At 36.0% G+C, this 24213-nt stretch overlaps 1 protein-coding gene across 1 annotated transcript in view; it reads left to right on the top strand.

Moving 5' to 3' along the window:
• LOC106135722 (HMG box transcription factor BBX) overlaps positions 1-24213 on the top strand; it is a 31412-nt gene that overhangs the window by 1658 nt on the left and 5541 nt on the right. The window lies entirely within an intron of this gene.

Here is a 24213-nt window from a genome sequence, read left to right on the forward strand (position 1 = left end):
GGATATGTATTCAGTAATCGCAAGAATTTAAATCAAGATTGTAACATAGTTTCAAAACCATATTGTAATTGAAACTGTGATAAGTTTTTGGCAACATAATTATGTCTGCAATAATAATTACCTATTAACTTCAACTAACTCACACTAGAAAAGTGCTTGAAGAGGATATATTGGAATTCTTTAGGGCTAACTACAAATGATAGGAAATACGACACGAGTTCTTTAGCCCTTATAAAAAGCGTTTTACCACGATAAATTGAAAGCTGTAATGAAGGAACTGAAAATAACAAGGAAATATCAAATATTCCGTTATTTAAAAATGTTCTGTAAAACCATTGTGGCATGACACTGATCTTGACTTAAGGAGTAACTATAACAAGTGCTCTTGAATTTAATACATGATAATGATAAGGATGATCCTTAAAGTTATCGTAAAAAATTTTAGCTGAATACTATATAGTGAGTAAAGAACAGAAAATATTTTAAATTATTTTGAAGAAACTTGGCAACATGTTGATATGTTTAAAGTAAGTGAAGCAGAAGAACTACAAACATTACTTATATGGCGTTAACCAAAGAAAGTGTTTCGTTTTAAACAAGCAAAACTGAGATTTTGGCTTATATCTTACAGACGTGATATAAGAAAATTAAAGTAATGCAATTTATTCGTGTAGCTTATTGTATAACACCTTAGATGTCGTATGCCAAATTTACGTGGTAACCTACAATAACAGAAGAATATTGAGCTTTTACTACCACGATGCTTGTAACTCTGGTATCACATGATTTCCATAATGTAATGTAAATAAAAGCTAAAAAATACCTACAATCATAGTGGAAATTCAATTACAGTCTCGCTTAGAGCTATCGGCATAAAAATATTATACCATACAAAATAGCTTACAAAGGGTACAAAATTCAACATAAGATATCAAATTCTGCCAATCATTATCAATCAGTCTTTATCAATTCGAATTTTCTTCAATCTTTTAAGACATAATATAATTTCTTATTATATAAATTAAAACAAACATGATGCCGAAATAACCAGTTCAGTTAAAAAGAGTGAAATGTAAACTACGTTAGCAAATTGAAAATGTGAAATACAATTAACTACTAATACATTTAAATTCACGAGTCGAACGGGAAAATGGACGAACTGTAACTAATTGGGAATGTATCTTGTTTAATAATGAATGGCTCCCATTTGGTACTGTGGAACAAATATCATTTGTTAATTTTAATAATTGTTGATACTTCTGTGACACGATGAGATCTACTGAAAGTATTCAAAGATTGACACGGACGTAGTGATTACAAATCCAAATTCGACGAACGTTCTGTTTCTGGTAAGTAGTAAAATTTATTTTAATTAGATGCGTCATGTAATATTTTAAACTAATCGATACGAACGCTGTGATGCGATCATACGCTGACACGAAGTATTAAAGTAAATTCGTTCCATTATTAGATATGTAATCTAGCAGAAAAGCTAAATGATGATAATAATGTAAACATGTGAAAGTTAATATATTGGAATTTAAAAAGAGACAATCTGCTTAGATTTTTACATATGTATTTGTACAGCACTTTGTTGTATGTCTAAAAATGATTATCTTATACTGTGTTGTTAAACTGTTCTCACTAAAAGTAAGTACCAAAATAATAAAGGAATGTTTCAAAATTAGCAAACTTGTAAACAAAATGCTGAAAAGGGATTTCCCCGATATAACACTGAGTAGGTACTTAGTTATATACCTATGAAGGTCTTCACATTAAGCGGGGAATCCTACGCAAAAGTTGTACCTATGTTACTAGTTCAGTTCAGCCTCAAAGTCTCTTTAATAAGAGTTGAAAACAAACCTTACACTTGATGAATTTAAATAGTTTCTATAATCTTAATTTTAAACTACTTTACATATTATGCTTAAACAGTGATATTAACAAAAGCGAAACGCAAATAATATAAACAATACTGGCATAGATTATGTAGCTGCCGAGCCACCTACATCAATAAACGAGGGTTAACGTACGTATATGTTCGGACATGAACGACATTATATTATACGACCTTGTTCTTTAAATAATAAGAGTTCCGACTTGCACGATTTCTTAGCTCAATTAGTTGTTCGATTAAACGAGGTGGACATCGATCGTGTTTAAATAGATACTGAATAGAACCCTGCTGCGTCATACAAGCAACGAATTTTAAGTATACAATTGACGCGATAAGAAATTATGAGTTATGACTTATTTTATTTTTACTACCCACACAAAATTTGGTAAAACGAATTATAAGAGAAAATGAAAGAACTTTTAAGAATAAATTCTGAAAGAGCAACAGTAATAATAGCATAAAGAAACTTCAATTTTTTTTCTGGAAAAATATGAGCCCGAATATTAATTAATGCACAAATAAAAGCTACGCATGATATTGTGGTTCGCAGACAATAATGTGTGGTTTAGGTCCAGCAAATAGGTATTTGGGTTTAATATTGGCATAACATCACCAGTGTCAGTAATATGTATCACATTCTATGGCCACACACATTACACAACATTCACTATTTTTATCAAATCACTATGACTATCAACACGCCGTATGGTGTTGGTACGGCTTTCATTAGCTTCAAATCTTTATCAGTAAAAATGAAATGATAATGCAGACTTTTTAACATACGAATTTGTTTTCATTCTGTTGGCTGCAGTTTTACAATCGTATTTTAGAAATAAACATACCACTTTAAATACATTCACTTATTTTATCAACTGTAAGTTGTTGATTAAACATCACATTATTAAACTTCATTGTTATTCTGATGTCACAGGAATTAAAACCGTATTGATGAGTAACGCAGTTTTGTAATTTGGGTCATTATGCTAAATACATTGTAGACTTCAATGTTATTCCGGTAAATGTACCATTGTTTATACGACAAAATCAAATGTTGCTACTTGTCCATATTCCATCCAATTCTTAGCCTTGGGCTCTTGGACATCTTTGAGCTATGGGGTTCATTTTTGCTTCCATTAGTTTATCGAGAAACAAACGCTAATAGTATTTGGTTTGGACCGTAATTTCTTTGGATTGTACAAATACCGTGACCTCTAAAATGAAGTGATATGATAACAGATAAATTACGTTTCCTTATATTTCTTCACGAGGATAAGGGAATGTTGTGATGTGAAAGAAGATGTAGTTACAGGAATAGAAAAGGGTATGTTAAGATGGTTCGGTCATGTGGAGAGGATGAATGAAAGCAGGTTGACTAAGCAGATATACAAGGAGAGTGTGGAGGGAAAGGTCGGAGTGGGAAGACCTAGACGAACGTATCTTGATCAAATTAAGGACGTCCTGGTAAAGGGTCAGGTCAAAAGTACCCGAAACCGCCGAGCTTGTATGAAGAGAGTTATGAATGTGGACGAAGCGAAAGAAGTATGCAGAGATCGTGGCAAGTGGAAAGAGGTAGTCTCTGCCTACCCCTCCGGGAAAGAGGCGTGATTTTATGTATGTATGTATGTATGTATATTTCTTCACATGTTTTGCATCTAGTACCCTCTCATTTTCATTCGTCAACCTTCCCCCTTAAAGTTCATAGAGCATAATCTTCAAACGGACAAGGAAAGTGTGTCTGCTATTTACAGTACGGCAGGCAGTATCTTTAAATAGCCGGATGTATTTTCTGTCAACAATAGGTCTAATTTGTTTACGCTTTCGATCACGTTTCTATTAAATGGCTTGCGACTTATTGACCCTAACGAAACTGTCGGAAATATAGTTTAATTTACGAAACATTTCTCATTGTTCATTAAGTATTTAGCGCTATTCATTTTTAATACTAAAGTTTAAAAAGTACCTACTAACTGATTTATACTTGGCCTTATCATATAATTTGCTTTAATTCACTAATACTCGTTAATTACTCTGATTTATTATGTTTCTCCTCTTAGATTTCACGGGTCTATACACCCTGGATTTTTGAGAGTCTTGCGTGGGGATATAAATCCAACACGTAGAGGCCCTTTGGAGAAGTTGATGTTATGTTGTTCTCCTGCCAAAACCCGTTCCCGGGCATATCAATAGATGATATGTCCATGAACAGGTCTCGGCAGGAGGTGAAGCTATTACAAAATAAGGGAAAAGGATTATGGGTTATGGAGTTGACGTTTGGATGGATTTTAACTGGGCTATTGCTGGAGAAGTTCGGACACCTGCCATAATCATGAATACGTGACTATTATGTGGCAGGTGGTGACTCGCCACTCACTAAATGGGCCCCTCAAATCAGTCACCATGATTAGCAACAAAGGGGCAACATCGGCGTGGGTGGCTAAGGATGTCGAGAGGTGAGACTGCGGGGCGTGAAATCGTGGTGATCCAGTCAGGCACCCCCGGCGTTATGACATTTTACACTTCCATCCTTCGAGCGTATAGCTCTCGCGACTCCACTCTGACCGGCCGGTTAAGGCAAGCCAGAGGTAGGGGTCCTGTCCCTCATCGGTTTCCACTTCGACCTTGGCGAAGGAAGATCGGAGGCGAGGAACAGGGGCCTCCCCTGGGAGCACTCAGGTCCGTGGGGTCGCTACTCCCCAACAGCTCGCCACAAGCTGCCCTGCGGAGACTGATTGCACTGGGAAGGTGACCCAGGGGGCGATGGGGTCGTCACGTCCCGACGCCTTGATTTATTATTATTATTATGTTTCTCCTCTTGGATTTCACGGGTCTATACACCCCGGATTTTTGGGAGGCTTGCGTGGGGATATAAATCCAACACGTAGAGGCCCTTTGGAGAAGTTAATGTTATGTTATTCTCCTGCCAAAACCCGTTCCCGGGCATATCAATAAACGATATGTCCATGAACAGGTCTCGGCAGGAGGTGGATCTATTACAAAATAAGGAAAAGGATGATGGGTTATGGAGTTGACGTTTGGATGGATTTAAACTGGGCTATTGCTGGAGAAGTTCGGACACCTGCCATAATCATGAATACGTGACTACTACGTGGCAGGTGGTGACTCGCCACTCACTAAATGGGCCCCTCTTTCATTAATTATTATTATAATTAATGAAAGACTTGCAGCAACAATACTACCATTAAAATTTTATTTTAAATTTAATTTTAATATAAGTATGTTTTTTTTATTGTTATTAATAATGAAGTGATTATCTAATTTTTACTAATTTAAAACATAAACAGGCGAAATTAATGCGAAAAGCTTTGTTTTCCTCTCAACGTTTATATCAATGAGTTTCCCACTCAACCTTTAAACTATTTCACTGAATCTTCTGGTATAACAAAGATTATATTCATTAGAAAATAGACTCCCCAAAATCAGATTGACTTTAGTCCAAACTTCTTCAGTAATTGTCTATGATAGTATTACAATATTATCCTTTAAAATGTAATTAACAACTTTCTACACCTGATCTTTGGTCATTAATCAACTAGTCTGTAGGTTCGTAACTAAATTGATTACAGCAATGTCAAGATTTGCGCCAAGACCTTGTAAAATATGAACTTGAATATGTGTAGTGTAAGATATCATTTTGCTTGTAAATTTTTACTTGTGAGGTGTAACTGAACGTATAAGTAGTTGTTGTTCATCAAAAATTGTATACCTATGCATATAGTTGTTGACGCTTTAAGTAAAACACGTTCCTCTTGATTTTAGTCCCAGATGCATCCTCAACACTCTAATAAATCCATGGTTGACTATGGATTGGATGAGTCGGGTTTTTAAACGAAGCCTCTCCCAACTGACCTGCGCAAACATTGCAGGTGAATCTAACCTGGATCATGGTTACACATTCAATTGCCTGAATCAGGATTCCTAACGATATTTTTCTTTAAGAGCATCGGAGCGGGTAAAAACTGACTTACCTCCAGAATCGTGCTTAAAGACACCGACTCTTCTCCATAACGCAATCGACTTATGCCTGGAGGATTATAAGTCTGATAATTTTCATATAAATTAGTCATCGTCCTCATATTTTGGTTGCATCTTCTCTACTGAGGAGACTGCCTGGGTCTACCTTTGAGCACGATTCAAAAGTGAGAAAGTAAAGTCAGGTACGGAACAAAATTGTACGACGCTACTTTCTTAGATAGATAGATAGATAGATAATTCATTTATTTGATTTGCTACACACAATTTACAATGAACATACGGAATACAAGTTAATTAGGGTGTGAGTTGCAGCAATACAAAAAGGTCACAACTCAACGAATTTATTGCTATAGAGCAATACGCTGATTTTCAGTTATGACCTAGGTGCTAGTGCAGGTCAATCTGCGTACGTAATAAAAAATAAACATAGACTCGTGTCGTGATCGTGACTTAAAAGTTTCATTTGTATAAGTGATAAATGTAGCGGCTTAATAACCAAAAGAGTATCCAAAATATTTGAAAATTCAACACATGCCCCGGCATCGCTTGTGTAACGTTATAAACTTTCTTCTTCGTCTGACACCTAAAATACTGTCTGAAGTCTTACCATGTTGTTAAATTGCAGAACCTAGTGAGTGAAAATGCTTATTTCCTTTGTCACCTCTCACAGCAACTACAGAAAAATTAAGCATTGGGTATATTCTAAAGCAAGTTGCGTATTGGTCTAAAATGGAAGTGATTTCGTAAAAAGGTGAACAAGAAGCCGGACTAATGCGCTGCCAAATATTGACCAATATCGCTCGGTGTTATATTACTTTATTTTAGTTGCTATGTTGTCATATTATATGTGACTATGACAATATGCCCCTATTTATTAAGTTACATAAGTATGCTCTGTACTTTCGGATATTTCGATTCATTTAGATTTGCTAGAGTAAAAACGTAACTGTTAAATGTTTAAATCAAGATATTTATTAAGTTTTAATAACATTGATCTCATTTACCAAATGGAAATAAACACAGATACTATCTCCAACAGATGAGCTATAAATAGTCTGTTTTTATAAATATTCATTTGAATTTTTACTTGGTGGTAAAGAGGTATCGCGTGCCATGCATTCTGTTCACAAAGCATGTGATATATACCTATTATTTATTGCGTGATTATAATGATAATTAGTTGATCATCAGTATTTGTAATCTTTTATTTCAAGGAACTTCTAATGTTCTTAAACTAGACCCAGCGGTGTGGTCTGTGCTATATGTTAGCCAATCTCGTTTTCATTTGTGTGTTTATATATATATATACATATATGTATGTCCACCGTGATTTTTTAAACATTTTATGGCCGTAATAAAATATTAGTGATGATCCTTCATAGAATAATAGAAAAAATAAAACAAAAGTTCCGATTTCACCTAATAACAACTGCAGTCTAGACGCAATACCGCAATCGACGCATCCAGACCGCATTGCAAATGCAAGATTTGCATTGCGTTCGTGTCGTGCCTCCCGTCCCAAGTGCAGGAATGAACAATGAGCAACATCACTTACAGTTAGGGTTGGCATCGGATAGGATAACTTAATTTTCCTGCTTTACCGACTCTAAAGGTTGACTGTTATATAATGGATTTAACATTATTTGTACTATAGAGTTAATATAAATAATCCATAGTTAGTAACAATATTGAAAGAGGCGTGATTTTATGTATGATGTTTTTAGATGTTGATTGGGTAGATGACCTATATTTACTTCAACTGTTTCTGTAGCAATAATGCAAACTATGTACTAATAACCAGTAAGAGATTTCGCTGAACGAATAAAGTTTCTATTATTGAAATCTATGCCACTTAGAAGCAATTTTTTTACAAATTCCCCTTATCGCGTTCCAGTTTCCATAAGGATTTTCATTATGTTTAGCCATGAATATGGCAGACAAATAGACAGACTTTCAGATTTGTAATATAAAGCTGGATGTTGTTTTCTGTTAGCTATTGTTTGGATATGGGACCAATCGACTTATAACAGTTCTTTTTATTGCAATCAATATGAGAATAGTGGCAGATTTCGTTGAACGAGGAAAGTTTCTATTATTCAAATCAAGGCCACATTAAATAAAAAGCAATATTACTAAATTCCATAGAACTTTAATTATAGCCGACCTCAAATAACTAGGTTTTTTAAGTCTATTTAGGCAAGTTGACAACTTTAATTTTCAAGTAAGGAAATCGTTGCAATATGCAAAAATAAATTAGAAACCAAATTTTAGTGCTCGCTTCCATTTAACTTACACCGCCCTTGTTTTCATAAACATGTGATAACTTATGTAGGTACATTACAAAATTATTTTTAACAATCTGTTGCAACCTGAAAAAGGGGTCTGGGATCCGTTAAAAACATAAGTATGTTTCGTGTCGGGAAAGAATGTTAGATTAGTAGTATAGTGAGAGACAGCCCTATATCAGTAGGCTTGACTGCTCCCAACAACACGCAACCCAGTCCGTCGTTTTAGTTTATAACTCGGCAAACAGCATCATAATAAGTGAATTATGGTCCAGCGAGTCGGAGGTCTCAAAAAAAACCAAAATTTAAAATACTAATTTATTAAAAGAATGAAATTACAAGTTATAATTACGACTAATTACAAGTAAGTGCATGGGTCGAAGTGTGAAGCCCAAGTGACCGAGGCGTCCGGTCTCCGGGCGGGCGTCGAGGCTTGCACGTGCTGCTGCGTCGGCACTTTACTTCACTTGCGCAATTCATTGCATCGGTGCCGTGTGCAATGATGTGACAGGTCAGCGGTCTTCCTATAGGACAATCCCGTAACACCTCCACCCTTAGAAACGCAACTATTTTAGGTTCTTTAACGAAAATGTTGCGTTCGATATTCTGTTTGCAGGGCTTGGGATGCTGTATATAGTTGTGGATCTGGAAGTTTCTTCAGTCTTCGGGATATCGTCTGTGGTTCCAGGATTCTGTCTTCGGTTCATATATTTGCGGCTTAATATAACCGTAGCTGCGACTGCAGTGATGCTCAGCAATACATATAATGGTACTGTAGTGTGGTATAGGGATGCTGTATTCACTTCGTCCATTTCCATGGGTTTCTGGGATAAAACTCTATCTTGAATGTTCCGAAGCATCTTCAGGTCGATAGAATTAAGAGTTATCGCTGGCTGCGATGAGATGTGTAGGTCCGGGTTATCGGGGATGTTGAATATCTTGACGGGTTGTCCTTCGACGCGATCTTGAGAGTTGTAGATGGTGAAGTCATCTGTTTGAACTGAACACCGACGTGGAATAGTAATGAGATGGCTACGATGCAGAATTCGGTATTCATCTCGCTCACATGTAAATCGTACTTTGGTTGGCCGTGGAAGAGTTAGGATGTAATGTCTGTCATCCAACTTTTCTAGCGTCTCTCTTGTAAGATTGACGGTGATCTGCTGGCAGGAGTCGTCGATGGCCTGTCTGAAGATGAGTGTCTGGATACAGTCAGAATCCGATCTAATTTGCTGGTAAGTTGTTGGTTGACATAGGTATCGAGATTGTATCTTCGGGCATTCTGCCTCTATGTACATGTACTCTTTACCGTTGGTTGCTAGTAAAGGATGAGGGGGTATTAGGATTTGGTTATATTGGTTGGGTACTATAGGTAATTTATAAAGATCATAGGTTTCTGTTGAAAGTATTGGAAACTTGAAAACTATAACTATTTGTCTATTCATATAATATGAACCTGCCTGTATGATATTATAATAGTCTCTTAAATCTATATCTAATAATTGTTCGTTATTATATAATTCCTTAAGTTTTCTAATAATCTTACTTAAAATGTCGACTCTTAACATCGAGTGATGGACACTTGATGTACGAGTGAACGCCAATATATCTTCTATTCTGCGTAATTCGTTTGAGAGTTCATCTATATTATTGGTGACGATCGATAAGAACTGAGCTAACTTAGCGTATTTTATCAGATTGCTATTCTTATGGATCTCGTCGTCTAGAAGAATATTCAATGTATGGTTAAGTTTCTTTTGATTTTCTACTAGACTAACTAATACACTCGCATGATGAGCCATCCACTCCTTATTTAAGCTAACGTGGGTATTATAGTTACTAGCTAATTTCTTTTGATTGGTTTCAAGAGATTCAATGGCCTTATTATAGTTTATAGCGTCTGTATAATCTAAATTTCCTGTTATACTTTTTATCATAGACCCTAGACCATCTACGAGACCTCTTCGTAAACGATGGGGTTCTAGACTGTCCAGTTCGTATGTTGTTTTATTTAATTTGTTACTTAAGTAATCTACCTGGTGTTCAAATATTTGATAAGTATCATTAGGTAATCTAACTTTTAGTTCTACGATTTGGTGTTTAACAAGTTCAATATGTTTCTCAATGCTACTAAGCTCAATGTATTGTAGGAAGGAGTGGTCATGTGTTACTAGTCTAGTAGGTCCCAATTTGAAGGGCAAAAGTCCAGGTCCGTCTTCCAGGCTGTCAACTTGAACTTCTTGCGCTCGTGTCACGGTCAGAGTTAGGAGTAACCTGCAACAATTTTGCTGACTTGGGAATTCTTTTCAGTCTAACTTTTGCAATTGGGCCGCGCTTTTTAGAAGTATAGATATGGATCGGCAAATCCGCCAATACAGTATCTTGGGTATATCTTGGGGCTATCTTTTGCCTACTGGCTGAAGGGTTGGTTATAAAAACTTGTTGTTGGGGTTGGTATTCTATTTCCGGCTCGCGATTTTTATTTCGGTTCTCTATAATAGCCTCACGTTCAACGGTGGTAGAGTCATGTATTAGTTCGTACACTGTCTTCATTCGGTCTTTGTGTGTTTGTAGGTACTGTTGCATTAAGTGTCCAGTAACATCTATGTCTATGGGATCTCGGGGGTTAAAGTGGCCATTTATTAGATCATATGGTCTACACTTAGTAAAACTATGTACGGAACTATTGTAAGCTATGAGAGCATAAGGCATTAGATTAACAATGGGCTCTGTTTTTTGTTGGATACTAAGAATACGGAGATGTTCAAGAAGGGTAGAATGGAATCGTTCTATGTTGCCATTATCACTAGGTGTATGGGCCAAGGTCTTGTGGTGTGTTATTTTATGTAATCTTACGAACTCTGAAAACATTTGGTTATTAAACTCTGGTCCCTGGTCGGTGACTATTGTTAAGGGAAGTCCATGATGGGTACAGAATGTTAGGAGCCCTTGTAGGATGCTGAGTGCTGTACCATCCCTAAGGATGTATGCCTGTGCATATTTCGAGAAAACGTCAATGAAAGTTAGATATTTCTCGTTTTGGGCAGTGAAAAGATCCATATGGACTACTTCGAAGGGCTTAGACACAGGTGGGACAAGATTAAATTGTGGCTTAACGGGGTTTCTGTCATATTTAGCCTGCCCGCATATGGTACATTCTCCTATAAATTTTGCGATGTGTTCTTTCATCTTGGGCCAAAAGTAGCGATGAGAAAGGGACAAGAAACATTCATTTATACCACGATGGTTAGTTTTGCCATTGTGATAGTTGCTGATTATTTCTTGTTGCCTCAAGTACTGTTTGACATTCTCTATTTCACTTTTACAAAGTACAAGGTTCATAGCTGAATTTTTGAAATTATTTTGAATGATAGGTATGATTGAATACATCGCAAGTGGGGGGTTTAACAACATACCAGTCTTAACTTTAGGATTTACATATTCTTTGACTGTATTAATAACTTCTTGTTCTAAATTTGATTCTGAAATCTGTACTGAAACTCGGGTATGTGTATCAAATGGTTTAGTTACGACAGGTCGCTTTTTTACGTCACCTACGATAGTTATGACGAGCTGTCGGTGAAATTTATTAAGGGGTTCATCGGTAATGGGGACTTCTAATATCGGGTTCTCCTCACTGGTATGTACCGTGGCTGTTGTGGAACCCTGTAATGTCTGTGGTTTTTCTGATGGATTACCTATTATGGACTGTAGGTCGTCTAACAATTGGTCTAATTCTTCATTGTGAATTTCTACCCTAGACAGTGCGTCGGCGTTCGTATTGCTTTTGCCTTTTTTGTATATGACACTGAAATCGTACTCGCTTAATTTCAGTTTCCATCTTGTAAGCCGAGAATTGGGTTCACGCAGACTCATTAGCCACTGGAGTGGTTTATGATCTGTTAACACCTTAAATTTTCTACCAAACAAGTATGGCCTGAAATACTTGGTGGCCCAAACTATGGCTAATAGCTCTTTCTCTATTGTGCTATAGTTGGTCTCACTGGTATTAAGAGTACGAGACGCGTAGGATATAGGTTTGTCGGAACCTATGGGCCCTTGAGATAATATGGCTCCGATTGCGAAGTTACTTGCGTCTGTAGTCAGTATGAATTCTTTTTCAAAGTCAGGGTATTTAAGTATGGGGTCATTTGTCAGTAAGCTTTTACATGTCTCAAAACACTTAACGTAAGCCGGATTATCAATTGATATTCTCTGACCTTTCTTAAGACAGTGGGTCATTGGCTTGGTTATACGGGCAAAATCTGGTATGAATTTTCGGTAGTAACCGAGGAGGCCTAAAAATTGTTTGATTTCCTTACTGGTTTTGGGGATTGGATATTTAACTATTGCGGATATTTTATCGGGATTTGGCTTGATACCGTCACGAGTTATGACGTGACCTAAATAGGCAGTCTCAAGCTTGAGGAACTCTGACTTGTCCATTTGTACTTTGAAGTTAGATTCCCTGAGTCTCTGAAAAACCTTTTCAAGGTTAAGGATGTGCTCTTGGAGAGAAGTACTAAAGACTATTATGTCGTCCAAGTATACCAGGCATATTTCATTTTGAAGGCCTCTAAGGACATTGTCCATCACTCTTTGAAAGGTTGATGGCGCATTTTTTAATCCCATCGGCATCCGAAGGAATTCAAAGTGCCCGTGCTCTACATTGAAGGCTGTTTTAGGTATATCTTGTGGATTCATTTCGCATTGATAAAATCCGGACGCCAAATCAAGTGTAGTGAAGTATTGACACTTTCCTAGCTTGTCAAGTACGTCATTGATGTTCGGTATAGGGTACTTGTCGTCAATAGTCTTTTCGTTTAGTTTACGAAAATCGACAACTAAACGCCATTTTTGTTTGCCGGATGCATCTAATTTCTTGGGAACTACCCAGATGGGGGAGCTCCATGCAGACTCCGAGGGCCTTATTATTCCCTGATCTAACATTTTTTGAATTTGATCACGGACTTCTTGTCTGTGTATAAAGGGATACCTGTGGCTTTTAGTGTAGATCGGTACCTCATCCGTGGTTTTAATAGAATGTTTAACTTGGTTGGTGAATGTCAAGGCTTCACCATCAATATAAAATATATCTGAGTATTGTGAGCAAAGCTGTAGTAGGTTGGCTTTCTCTTCTGCGTTGAGGTGGTCTGTACGTAGACGCGACAGAACCTCTTGGGTTCGCTTAGACATGGGCTGCTGATCTATGCTAGCACTATCGACATTGAACAGTTCGGCATTCGCGGGTCTATCCAAAGATAATATAACATCGTGATCGGATGGGTTTTCAATTTCTATCACACCGCGATTGTTCTTAACTGAGGTTATACATTCATGAATTAGGCAGTTACACAATACTTGTTCCGGTATATAAGCATCACCGTCCCCTACATTGATAGGAAGTCTAAGTAACTTAGAAGATTTAGCTGGTATGATATCCTCGTAGAGGTTAACGTTGCGCGAGTTATACATTTTGATAGGGTTGGACGCGTTGCTAGTTACTATTATTAAGTCTTTAAGATCAAGTTTGGCTTCCCATTGGGTGAGCAAATCTAACCCTATTAATCCATCAAAGAACTCGTGAAAGTCATAAAGGAATAATGTAATGTCATTATCACAATTGAATTCTTGGAAACACGGTAAAGTTATAGAATGATCACTTTTAGAAGTACCGTGTATATTAGTTATTTGAAAGGGGTCATAATTCAATTGCACATGAGGGTAGTATTTCTTTGCTGCAATGGGACTAAGGAAAGATTGGTTTGCGCCAGTGTCCAATAGAAGTTTAAGAGGGGGATCAGTTATCTGCACATAGGGTAACTGTCGTTGTGTTTGCAGATTAACTTCTATTTTAACTTTTTTGTAAGGCTGGCTATCTGAAAATCCTCAGCTTGGCTAGACGATGGCTGGGGAAGGTTATCTGTCTGTCCATTATAAGTCACTTCCGATATACTCGGTCCTTGTCCAGTATACAGGTTTTCGTCAAAAACATTATAGTTAGTCCTGTCGTAGTCAATAGGTTCAACGTAGTTATAGTTATTATAGTCACTATAGTCTGGTTCGTAATACACGGGGTAGTAATTATAATCAGAATCATAAGCATAACACTCGTTCAGATTCACATCTCGAGATTTGAAATAATTTGTGGGAGGCGGATTGCCATGTTTGGTCCAGTCATGGCCACTAGGTGGTAAAACTCTTGGTGTAAAATGATTAACGCCGCTCATAGGGCGAGGACCGGCATTATTATTAAAATTTCGATTTGGTAATCTGAACATATTACTATTGGCATTATAATTTCGAGGTGGTGCTGCGAACATCTGTTGGGTGCGTGTAGGCATGCGAGGTGTAGTTTGATTGAGTTGGAATTGTGCATTAGGTTTAGGTTGATAATTATTAAAATTCTGACGAGGTGGAAATTGTGTCATAGGACCAAAGGTGAAAGGTTTAGGTATTTGAGGTAGTTGAGTTTGTGGCGATGGCGTTGGTGTCTGTACAGGTTTAGAGGCGGATGACCCTTGTAAGTTTTTAGGGAGTCCTTCATTACGTTGCTGTAAATACATAGTATTTAACTCCTCCTGAACAAACTCCAATGCTTTCTCCATGCTCTCTGGACGCATGCACCTTATACGAGATCCCAAAGGTTCTTTGAGTCCGCGAACAAAAGCCTGCATTGTCAATTTTTTATACAGGTCTCTCTTAGCAGTTACGGTCGTGGGGATGCTTTCGTGTAAGGTTACAAACGTCATTATAGTGCTAAACAATGTCTGACACCTATCGTAGAACTCTTGAGGAGAGCTATTACCTTGAACTTGCATAGCTAGATCGTTATACAAAGTGGTCTCATCTCTTTGGTCACTGAAATTATTAATAAGATGGTTTCTGATACCTAACCAATCGGATGGAATACCATTCGCATTTATAGTCAATGCGGCATTGCCCTTTATCTTGTTTAGTATGCCGTTAATCAAGAACAGATTGGTGAGGTGGTTATCCTCCGTCCAATAGGCTCCTACAATCTGATCGCATAATTGTATAAAGCGAGGCAGTGTATGAGGATTGCCATCAAAGTCAGGCGCCAATCGAAGGGCCTTAATTATAGTGTCAGGTTCAACATGCCCAGTGGACGGCTGTCCTAATGGTATTTGCTGCTGAGCCATTTCTACGCTATTACTATCTAAATCTAATGAATCTAACTCTCTATTACTATCAATAAAAGTGTCTCTAGCCTGCCTGGATGCAGAGCTATGAGGTAATTTACGAGGGTGAAAAATTTTGGAAGTTTACTACACTAGGAAATTAGGAAATAGGGAAAGCAACACCACGAATAAATTGTAGCGTACTTACAGTATCATGTCTCGATACCTGGTCCTTCTTGAGTGATATCGAAGATCGGATATCTCCTCCGCCCTCAGCTCGACGAGTAGAGATGAGTAGGTCAGCTCGACGAAGGTTCGAGAACCAGCTAGTCACGCGGGACTCGGGCTGAATTCCAGCGGAAATCTTGATCGCGATCGCGCCTAGCTCGAGCCTACTACCAAGACTGCGCCAATTATGGTCCAGCGAGTCGGAGGTCTCAAAAAAAACCAAAATTTAAAATACTAATTTATTAAAAGAATGAAATTACAAGTTATAATTACGACTAATTACAAGTAAGTGCATGGGTCGAAGTGTGAAGCCCAAGTGACCGAGGCGTCCGGTCTCCGGGCGGGCGTCGAGGCTTGCACGTGCTGCTGCGTCGGCACTTTACTTCACTTGCGCAATTCATTGCATCGGTGCCGTGTGCAATGATGTGACAGGTCAGCGGTCTTCCTATAGGACAATCCCGTAACAAGTGAAGTGAGATACTAGGGCGAAGGTCGAAATTATTACACTGAAAACACATTAATACATTAATGTACAACTGGCTTCATATGTCCGCAGCTGTTCCCACATGGATTTCGTATTAAAATGTATAGTTACCTGATATATTTATTTCGCTGCAAACAACATGAGTAGAAGAATGAAGGGACAAACATAAACTCACGCCTTTTCCGGAGGGGTAGGCAGAGACTACCTCGAATGAAAAGACGTTTGAGAAATTATGAATTCAAGACTAAGCAGTAATCCCAGGCTAAGGGCAGACGAACGTTCCTTATGAGCGTATGAGTATCTTGGATGTGACTGATGCGTGACATAATTAGTATACAGGGATCATGACAAGTGCATATTCTTGCCTACCCTATTAAGAAAGAACCCAACTGGTTTCCGGCAGATTATGATAGGGTTCACATATCTCTTGTCCATGAATTACCCAGGAAACTTTTAAGGGATCTTCTTTCATCTAGTTCAACAACCATGATTCTAATTGGTTTAGAAGGCCAGACGGGAGTCCCTTCGTGCAAACCCCTGATTTACTAAAAATTTGTGGTTATATTATGCGCCAGCAGGGTGGGTTTTCTCTTACAATCACAGTAAAAGTTCATTCGTGACAATAAAACGGTAAACAGAAAAAATATCAACCCATTTTCTGTTTGGCACCTACGTGTATCTGCAAAAACGAAGTTGTTGCCAAAATAATGTCGCGAGTAAACAACAATAGATTTAATTGCTATTATTCATTCAGTTATGTTTACACACACCTTTGCTCCACATTCATCATTATCTTGTTCACTTCCGTGGTTAAATAAAAGTTTCAATCAATAAATTAGATTAATATATGCACTTCAAAGAAGTTCTATTAGGTATGAAATGTATACCAACGGCTACATATTAGGAAACTAATCTTTCAATGGAAAATAAGAGATGAAAATTGAGGATTTCAATTTGTTAAATAATGTAATAGGGTTGTCAAATTCACGATTGACTAGAAACTTTAGGCTCTGCCAGTAATAAAATAATTTTTTTATTTATAGTATGCTTGTCTGCGACACCGGAGGTCCCGGTTTCGAATCCCGGCCAGAACATGATGAGAAAAGAACTTTGTCTGATAGTCCTGGGTCTTGGAAGTTTATCTATATAAGTATTTATTATAAAATATAGTAGGTACCTATCGTTTAGTTAGTATCTCGTTACACAAGTTTCGAACTTACTACGAGGCTTACTCAATCTGTGTAATTTGTAGCATACATATTTATTTATATTTAAATATATAGGTATATATTTTGAACTTAGATAAATCACAAAGAGAATATTTTTTTACCATTTAGTAAACTGCAGTAAATAGCAATTTCTTTATATCGCGGTAACTACAGAATGCACGTCATTGCTATATACATCACTTTTTGTTTGCCTATACACATCTGCCAATTTCTTCTATACATTTGACGGATGACGCGTGTCTTCACGCCATTTGGAAGCTGCCAATTACACCGACATTTTAACACAAACTTTTATCGACCACAACCTCAAGTAATATATACCTATAGTTTTTGGTTTCCGATAAATTAATGTTTAACTCAAATCTTAAGTATGATAGTCGATACGATTAAATTTTAAGATTAATGTAGATCTTATATATTATTTTATCCCATGGATAACATTCGTTTAATAAATTTTTAATCAAAGTTATAAAATTGAGGTGGGCTTCTGATAAACAATTTGCCACTAACATAATTATATACTATTTTCGGATATTACGAAGACTCAGTTTTAATGATATGACCATATCACTTCATAAGTTTAAAAATATTTTCTTTTTTGAATACTTCATTACTATACCTACTTAAATAAAACTAACTTGTCAGTTACTATTAATAATTCTATTCTAGTGCATTATAACTTGACAAACGACGGTTCATCACTTCCAAAGCCGCGATGAAACGGTTCAATATCGACAGCCAAGTTTTCCACTCCACCTTAGTAAGGTCAAGTACGCGGCTGGGGCACAGAAAAATCGAAGAAATGAATAAAGTATCTTTTTGTTATAAACGGCGTTGCTTGAGTGACACTCAAGTTGTACTTGAATCTACCTTGAATTTGATTATATTAGCTATACTCGTATTGGCAGGTAAATCTGATTTGTTCCAAATACGAGTATCTATTCCAATGTAATTAAGTGCTGAATAAAAGCCACTAAGATAGAAGTGGAAAGGTGAAAAAAATAAAATGAAAATTGTACATAGCATTTAAAATAAGTAATGAAGCCATTTTCAAATAAGATCATTTCGTAATTTACGAATAAATCAAAACTTATATCCAAAAACACTTTGACACTCCAAACAAAAGAAAATAAATTTTATGGTACGTCTTTTCTAAAAAAAATACACTTTCTGCAACTCGTAAAACAGTAAATAAATAATAGATACCATACAAAATTATTTGTTTATATTTTCTAATATAGAAACGAAATTATTCCTGTGTTTCCTTCCGCGGTTGGTTAGCGTTATCACTCAGGAAACTTGTTAGCAATCGCATTCGTGCTGATTACTATTGTTAAACGCACGCGTTCTATACTCGTTTCGTTTCGTGATAACAATATTAAACTCGTTATTCTAAAAATAATTTCGACAGTGGTTTTGCATTTTATTTAAACTTATATCAACAGCCTTTATTGTTTCAGCCCGATATTTAAAAACATATTTATATATTTGTAACATCGATTGAAGTAAAATTCTATCAACACAAACTTCAGATTTCCTTTACATAATGAGATCTAGTCACCTGTCACTATATGATAAACTCAATTCTATGTATACCCCCGTATGTGACAAAATGGTTTATATACGTATAAAGTTTAAAGGCTGAAATTAGAAAAGAAACAAATGGTAAAATCGCAAACGTCAGAAAGCTGATATCATTACAAAGCTGGATACCAATGGTACCTCCTATACCTAATAAGTTCCAGTTTTGTTCATAGTTATTTATTGGTATTAGATAGTCTAATTTTAGCCAAAAGTATTTTAAATGTTATAGCTATATCAATGTTGATAATGAGAGGCCGGTAAAACAGACGATAGCATTATTATGGCATAAGATGCCATTGAGTAAAATTTGAAGGACAAAGTAATGTCATTACTGTTAAATGCTCCTAAAATATTTGAGTACGCTATTTATGACTTTACATCAGTAAACACCCTCAATTATCTTTGAAATGGCACTCATATATCTCCTGTTAAAACTAAAAATAATGACGTATGCATATGTACATGTTAGTATTGGCGTCATGCCTTTGGTCACAAATTGGTAATTCTCAGCGTATCTAATTCCCCTCGTTTCCTTGATTGTAAATATTTTCTTGTTGCAAAGAGTTATCTTTGTACATAACACTTTCTGTATAAAAGATGTAGTATATTATAACGATTAACTAGTTTGCCCAGTTGCAAAACGAATCATAGAACTAAAAGGCGTCGATAATTTAAGAAATAAACAAAAAACCCGACCTTCTTGTTCGAGAGATCATGTATAGAATCACGGCGATGACTCGGCCTTCACCTTGAGTGGGATTTGAGAAGTCGCGATTCGCAAGCAGCAACCTTGATTATACTCGAAATATTATGGAGAACAATAATTGTTCAGTTTTGTTGGTACGCCAAGTGCCTCGTTTTAATTAGGTAAGTAAGCAACAAGACGCGCGTATTTGAGATAGCAATCAACGGAGTATTATTGTGTTATGAGATACTCAACGGTGGTTTTCTTTTCTATATAAAATGTATACACGTAGCACAAGACGAATCAATAAAAGTTAAGGTTGTGCGATATTTATTTGGTCATCTGATAAAAAGTAAAAAAACTGATTTGTTGTTGCATGTTTAATGTATGTTATATTAAATATAGTTTTTGATATTAATTCCGCTGTTTGATGTTTTTAATTTTCATAATAATTAAATAAATATGTTGTACTGTGTATATATATAGCACACCTCTGTTGTACTCTTCATATAAGATTCGTTTTCATATCAAGTCACGCATCGTTAAGCACGCTAAGTTGAACATAGTCTAGATAACAAACAACATAATCGAACAGTTGAATATTCAACCTCCACTTGAAAACAGTTAACATTACTGTTATGTAACCGTTATCGTCGCAACTAAACATAACTCCAATAAGCCGTGTATATGTGGAACGACCCTAATAATATGTCATCCACCGAGCTGTGGGTTTCAATGGTAGTAATTCTTTTGATGTTTATTTAATACCATCATTTTTGTTAACATAATACGTTATGATGATATAGAATAAATAATATGAACAGATTGCACAGATCGAGATTGGTTGATACTAACTCAAATTTATAAGAATTTTTACATGTATATACCTACCGTCCATGACTATGGGAGTCTAAATAAGATAATTTGTCCCGACCTGCCTGGGTCAGTTCAAGATACATTTGTTACACAAAGGAATTAGACATGGACATATTGCACAGATTAAGCTAATAAGCCCCAAAATGTGTTTGGAGATTGGTAAAAGCTCTTCAACAATTGATTAAATCAAATCAAAATAAAATTCAATCAATTTTATTTTGATAAAAATCAATAAATAAGGCAAGGCAATCAGATAAAGTACTTATTTTCCGTGTAAGTCTTGCACTTTGCCACAGACTAACAAAGAAAGACAAATGTGCACCTGCATGGCTATGGTTTATCGCTTTAACGAAATTAATTGGCAAGCGTTTGAAGCATTGGGCCTTTCTCGAAACCAGTTTTAATATCCGTTTATTAAGGTCGCCGTGCACGATATTTTTTATAACTATTTTAATAGCGGGATCTCACTGACTTGCTGTGAATGTTGATATTTGATTGAAAAAAAAAACACATCCGTTTAATGAAATACGTATCTACTAACACTTTAAAAACTGTTTTTCATATGAAAACTAGATACATATATTTAAGAATAATTGGATTTAACAATAAGAAGAGCACAGTTCAACAAGTTTGAGTAGTAAAAATAAAACACTTTCCGTTCCTCATGTATTAATACAACAATATGGGCATACCAATACTAGTATTTTACCGAAAACCTATCGTGCTAAAATTTGCCGTACCTCAAATATTTTAATCAGTTTCTTATATGTTTCTATCTCTATGTTAACTATCTTTTACTAGAGATAGATTTGTTCAACTCGTCTACGGAACCCCTAAATGTCGAAAGTTCGGACCTGCGCGCGCGCCTGTCTCTTGTTTTCACTTTCGCGGGCCATTGGCCCCAGCCCGCCTCGTCCGCAGTGGGTCAAGGCCTCCGTCTGGAATTTCATGGGAATTAGGACACGGGTACTCGTGATTTTAAAATCGAAAACTTGCACTAATTTCATTAAACCGATCCTAATTTGAATTAAGTACTCTGTAACACAGAGCTTGGAACGCCGTAAGCAGGTACTTCAGTGCTTTGTGTGTTCTAAACTCAGAATGCTCGCTGTCATGTTGTATTTTGACTTGCAAACGGTAATATATATTTATTGGCTTTGAAAATAAACTTTGTTTACTAAAATTTGTTTGTACCAAGATATTTTTATCTCGGAATTTTAGGTAGGTTATGTGTGACTGAGTCAATACACAAGTTTGATCATTTTATACTGACTTATAGTATTTTATTTTATGTAATAGGTGTTATGTTCAAGTTTATATAATTAGAAAAAAAATAGGAAAAAATTACTAACCAGTAATAGCTTACAAACTGGGTTGTGAAACAGAGAAAATTATAAAATCGCGTAGGTATATGTGATTTTATAATTTTCTGACCTAACAGTTATTATTTTTAATGTATGTAAGACATTAGAAAATTCAACTTTACAAAATGTGAAACGGTACGCGAGGAATTCAGAATACCTAATTTTAAGACTGGAATTTATGGTGTAAATGCGACTTGATTTTTAATGTCTGTTTCGCATACTTGTTGCGCGTTTCAAAACATGCAAGCTTTTATATCCGCCCTGGCTTCTCGAGTTGATTTGTTACATACTTACATTTATATGATGACGCCACTTTCACGATGTGGTTTATTTTTCCAAAAACCATGACCCTTTTGCTTCAAGTAGATTCATGAATCTTTTTATGCAATGTTGTCAAGGGTACCTACTGTTGGCCTGATGTCTTACCTGCTAGAACATCCCCAATTTTATAATAATTTGATTGCCTTGCTGCATAAACCAGTAAATGCAGCCTTATTCCAAGTGGGTATGCAACTTTTTTATAATAATATTTGTCTATTTTTTATCCTCCTGGGTTTTCGAAACCCAGCACTCCAATAGTCTATTGATTCATAGTACTTATTGGGAGCCATATTTTTGTGTTAAATATATACCTAACTACATATCGTTTTATATATGAAAATTTAAATAACACGGTGAATATCGGACACATTATGAAAATTATGCCCAAAACATTATGGCACCCAATAATCCTTTACGGAACAAAGTCTGGCCGCCGTGGTTAATAGTTTTCGAAGTCATATCTTCCTTGTTCTGCCTCTTTTTCGACTGCCTTCTTGCGCACTTTTTTGAGTATTTTTCATACTTTTTAACTCTAAAAAGAATGAGAAAACTAATTGAGAAATAGACAAAGCCTGATTTAAACGTAAATACCGATCAACGACCCGCGTAATCGCTCCTTATCTTATCACGTAAACAGATGCACTTGGCAAAGAAAGCTATCGTTATCTTTTTGTGATAGGTCATTTGATTCTGCGTCATTTTATTTTTCCTTGTTAGAAAAGGGAACACTCATGGGCAAAGATCATCATCATGATTTCACGTTAGTTTCCGGATCAAAAGTACTTATTATTCATATTCCAGGTTTCATTCAACCCGTGTAACAAATTTGATAGATTTTGCTTAAAGTAACAAACCCATCCACATTTTTTCGCATCGTTTTTTCTGTTTCAAGGTCAATTTCAATGATGAAAGATTGAAACGAAGCGCATCATTGCTAAAGTCCTGCTTATTTTTTTGGTACTTAATCTTATAATAGGTGACCTAGACACTTTAGCTGTAACAAAATTTTAAACCCGTTTCTTTAATATATATAAAGTGGAGTAAGGACAAATTTACATCGAAAAATATATTAAAACTACTGGGTACTTTGTGCCTTAACCTTTAACACTAACAGTCTAACTCTACTTTGTATGAAACCACACGGTTTAAAATTCAAAACATTTCATTAGATTAGTTGTACCTAAATATTGTATTGTAAGTAAATATGGTATTCTATCCAAAATTTTTGTACAATTATTATAAATTGTAAAGTATATTTATTTGTCTGTCCGCTCTTCAAATTTTATCTTCTTGACCAATCTTTGACACACACATAGTACCTAAATAGTACTTACATAGGAGGATAACAGGATTCAAAAAACCATAAAGCACCCGAGCGGATCCGCGGCAAAAGCTAGTTATTCTATAAATACTAATAAGTGTGATGACACGAAACAAACTTGGCCGTAAGAATAGATACGTTTAAGTCGTTAAATAGTTTTCCAGGTCACCGTGTTAACCTGATAATCTAAATTGTAGCCAATAAACTGATTGTTACTAAAACATTAAGACTCATACCAAACCCATATTCTTTTCAAACTCTTTACATTTCTTAGAAATACTTCATTTAAGTATTGGCAGTAGCACATCAACCTACCCGAAATCACCTCAAATTCGCCTTTTTACCGCGTCGTCAGTCATAAAGTTCCATGCAGAGTAAACTTATGTATGCTGTTGATTGTACATATGTACTAGTAGATTGGAACTCAGTTAAGCGTCAGTCATAAAACTATAGCTAACTTTGCATTTACGGTTACGGATGTTAGTAGTATATCGTTGTTGACAAATTACAAACACAGCTACCTTAACAAACAATGCTTTTTACAAAATAGTTTTGTTATCGTTTTTCTTAATGTATTTGTGTATGTTTTTCTAAACGTATCTATTTTAAAATAATCGATTTTTTTTTTGTTGTTAGTTCTCAATTATAACGTTATTGTAATGGGGATGAACCAAATGAATTAATGTGTCAAAGAACAGAGTTTTTTAAGAAAATGGCCTTTAAGTGGTTTTTAACAAAATACCAATAAGTAAAGTAGAATTCGGATTCTGCTTGCGAAGTGAGTAGTGGTCAACTTTATTGTTG

Source organism: Amyelois transitella, chromosome 15, assembly GCF_032362555.1.
Source record: "Amyelois transitella isolate CPQ chromosome 15, ilAmyTran1.1, whole genome shotgun sequence".
In the NCBI taxonomy this organism is placed as follows: domain Eukaryota; kingdom Metazoa; phylum Arthropoda; class Insecta; order Lepidoptera; family Pyralidae; genus Amyelois; species Amyelois transitella.